This window comes from Neovison vison, chromosome 10 (genome assembly GCF_020171115.1).
Source record: "Neovison vison isolate M4711 chromosome 10, ASM_NN_V1, whole genome shotgun sequence".
In the NCBI taxonomy this organism is placed as follows: domain Eukaryota; kingdom Metazoa; phylum Chordata; class Mammalia; order Carnivora; family Mustelidae; genus Neogale; species Neogale vison.
Window position 1 is genome coordinate 33,331,549 of NC_058100.1, and position 4,097 is coordinate 33,335,645.

At 36.9% G+C, this 4,097-nt stretch overlaps 1 pseudogene; it reads right to left on the reverse strand.

Moving 5' to 3' along the window:
* Nucleotides 1-328: 328 nt before the first annotated feature.
* LOC122917956 lies at nucleotides 329-1,500 on the reverse strand (annotated as a pseudogene).
* Between the last annotated feature and the right edge of the window lie 2,597 nt (nucleotides 1,501-4,097).

Genomic DNA, 4,097 nt, shown 5'->3' on the forward strand with positions numbered 1-4,097 from the left:
CAGTTCTAGAGGCTAGAAATCCCAGGTCAAAGTCAGGTAAGGCTGGTTCCTAATGAGGGCTCCTCCGGGCTTGTAAACAACCACTTTTCACTGAACCATCAGATGGTCTTTCCATTCATGTGGAAAAAGAGAGAAAGAAAGGGATTTCTCAGGCATCTGGTTTTTGTTGTTGTTCTGTTTTGTTTTTTTTTTTTTTTGGTTTATTCTTCATTTAATTTTTAAAACACTACCATAGTTGAATATTAAAACAAAAACAATAGCAAGTGGTGAGCTATGATTATAGTCCTTCACTCATTCACTACTGCATGTAAAATGCCAGCAGTGTTATTCACTGGCCCCATGAAGAGGTCTGACACTGAACATCACCGCAGGATGATGTTCATCACCCTCATAGGCTTCCCCATTGTAATGGTACCTTCCTTCCTGATTTGGATCATAGTCTACCAGTTCTACCTGGTCCATTTCATCAGTCTCTTCTACCTCCTTCCTCTCAGGTAGGATTTTTTTTCCAGCAGAGAGAGTTCATCAGGAGAGAGAGAGCCATTCTCAGGAAAGTTTACCTTAAATTTGATGATGAGGCAATTCTTCTTATATGGTCTACGATAAATTGGCATGCCTTCACTTAGCACACACTGGATACTTCCATCCTTGATAATTTGACCTGTGTGAGAGGTGATGATAATGGTTCCATTGTCAAGAGTAGATATTGGCCTTTGAAAGCCACACAGTGCTTCAACTAGCTGTATGTCCGCACACATGAAGAAGTCTTTTCCTTGCTGAGTGAAAACAGTGTGGTCCTTCTGACTTAAAATAATGATAATATCTCCTGGTTCCAGTCCTGGCTCTTGGTCTCCTTCACCATGGAATTTTATCTCCTGCTCATCTTTCATGCTTTTGTCAATATGAACTTCTAGAATCTTCTTCTATCGAACTGCCTTCCTTCCACTGCAGTTTTTACATCTATCTTTAGGATTGATCCATTCCCCATGGCCCTGGCACTCCATGAACAGAGACTGAATTTGTTGAACCATTCCAAGTCCCATCTGATGAAGTCTTACTTGCATTCCAGTACCTCAGCAATTGGGACAACATTCAACTGTTCCTTTCTTACCACATTGGCTTTCACAATTATTGCATATCACATTCTTTTACAGAGCTAGTTTTCTTGTTGTGCCATTATATAAATCTTCTAAGGTGACTGAGAGCTGATGTTTCTCCTCCTCCAAAAAACATATCAAAGATGTCCATGGGGGAGCCAAAACCACCACCGGATCTACTTTCTTTAATTGCCTGTTCTCCTCCTTTGTCATATGATTCCCTTTTCTTTGCATCAGAGAGCACTTCATAAGCTTGAAAAATCTGTTTAAACTTCTCTCCTTCATTTGGATTCTTATCAGGATGGTGCTTCAAGGCTGGTTTCCTGTAGGCCTTTTTCAGTTCTTCCTGTGTGGCATTGAGTTTGACCACTAAAACATCATGATAAGTCATTTCTTTCACCATTCTCTATAGCCAGGCCAAGGCTGGTGTGGGGGAGCAGGCAAGAGCATGTTGCTGACACACCAAGCATTCTGGAAAGTTCCTCCGGCATCTGTTCTTCTAAGGAGACCAATCTCACCAGATCAGGGCCTATGATCCATGGCCTCACTTAACCTAACCACTTTCCTAGAGGCCCCATCTCCAAATATGTACTGGGGTCTGGGGCTTCGACATATGAATTCTATGGGGACACAACCAAGTGACTAGAACAATTACTTTATATTTGAAAAGCAGGATAAGACTGCTCAGAATTTCTTTCCAAAGCCTACCAAAAGGTTAAGTGTTCAAAATTTAAATTTTAAGTAAACAATTTTATTCTGTGTATTTATTTAGATAGCAGAATAAGAAGCAAATTTATGTCATCTGAGATTTTGGAGTTAACTTTTCTGGCTTTTAGTGTTGGATATTGTTTATTAGAAAGACTTTATATTTTTGTAAATAGTTCTTTCCATTGCTACTACACATAAGATGAAATAGTCAGATTCTCTTTCTCTTTAAAATAGAATTTTAAAGAATATTACAGAGGAAATCATCTTGTTCATATTGTCAGTCTAGCTTCACATTCCATCATGAAAATCCTAGAATTCTAGCTGAATATGGACAGGCCATTTACAATTACACATCATGATTATAGAGACCAGTTTTGTTCCATTTGGAGTTTGGAACTCCTTTTTTAGTAAATTCCACTCTGGACCTTCCAGATTCATTAGACTTTGTGTTTCAGACTCTTTTCCTAAAGAAACACAAATTCCTTACGGTGAGCATTAGGTAAAAAATTCAGTTCAAGGTAAAATTGTTGTGCAGGCCACCCTCTAACACTTCAAGTTAACCATTCAATCCATCCTGGTTCCTAAATTGTGAATCCTTTGAAAAAAATTTCCTGGATGCTGCCATCTGTTATTACACACACTTCCTTAAATTTACCTCTAAATTTTTCTTCGTTCTCACCTTCTTTCTGCTTTATTCCTAGTTGTCATCATGCCTCAAGCAAAACATGCATTTTCTTCTTTAAGAATTCTCTCATCTGAATTATTTTTCTCAATTAACAGAATCACTTTTGATTCCTTCTATTTTCAGATCTCTCAGGTAATTGATCACCAAATCATGATGATTCTCTCTCTAGACTTCTGATTTCATTCATCCACTCAACAAGCATTTATTGAGAATTTTTATGTGTCAGGCTATAGGAATTGAGGGTGAATGAGGTTGGCCCAGCCCCCACCCTCGTTGGTTTTATAGTCTAGTGTGCAATGAATTTTCACCACCGAGGAAAGTGTTAGGCTGAAATCACCATAGAGGTGATGCAAGCACAGACAGTACAAAGGGAATAGAAAATGCAAAGTCCTGAAGGCAAAAGAATCATTGTGTAATAGTGAAATACAACCAACTTCAGCAAATAGAACTGCCTTTTAAATGGTTCTCTCACCTCTAACTAACGTATTTGCAGATAAACCTTTCTTTCTAAACACAGACTTATTACATCCTTCTTTAGGAACTACTGATGTGTTTCCATTACCTACAGAAGAACTAAACTCAGCATATCATATATAACCCTGTGTGAGTGATCTCTAGCCATACCACATTACTTGGGAAATGCCCAAATAAAAATAACACTTTAAACTTCCATGAATTTCCTCTTCCTCCTGTATTTGTTCAACTGATGAACTCACTTTAGACTCTGTTTTAATGTCATCACTATGAAAAGTTTCCTAATCCTTCAATTTCTCAAAATTAACTGATTTTTTTATTTGATTTTGTGCCTTGTCCCAAGCACCTGTGATTGCCTCTTTGGCTAGACTATATGTTTTTCAAGCCATCAGACTATTTTATTTTCATTGTTTTTCTAGCTCTGAGATTGGTGCCTAACATATCAGAGGTATTCAGTAAATGTATACTAGAATAAGTTATTAAAAACTGAATTCAACTTTTTATTCTCCTCAATGGGAATCAATGCAATTGACTCCTTTTTGTTTGATTTTTCTCCTTCCCATTTTTGGAGATCATTTATCCATTAAATGCAAAACTTGCAATAAGTTTAGTGTTTAGTTTGAGTCAGTAGAAGTGTTGACCAACAAATTTGCAACTCCAAATGTAAGGATCATCATAACAAAACATGTATTATTGGCAAAAAAAAAAAAAAGAGTAATCTGAGGTTTTCCATTTCAGGATCTCCTGCATTCAAACTACCTATCTAGGAATTTATAATACAGAAAATTGAAAACAAAAACAAAAAACCAAACATCCTGTGTATTGTTCTCTATATGAAGGATTTTTTTTACAGGTCTGAATTTGCTTATGCTGTTTTCTCTGTTTAGAATATTCTTCCCACTCTCATTCTTTTAAAGAACCACTCTTTAAGAACCAGTTTTACATCAAAAGCTTCTGCACCGCAAAAGAAACAGTCAAGAAAACCAAAAGACAACCAACAGAATGGGAGAAGATATTTGCAAATGACATACCAGATAAAGGGCTAGTATAAAAAATATCAATAAAGAACTTATCAAACTCAATGCCCAAAGAACAAAGAATCCAATCAAGAAATGGGCAGAAGACATGAACAG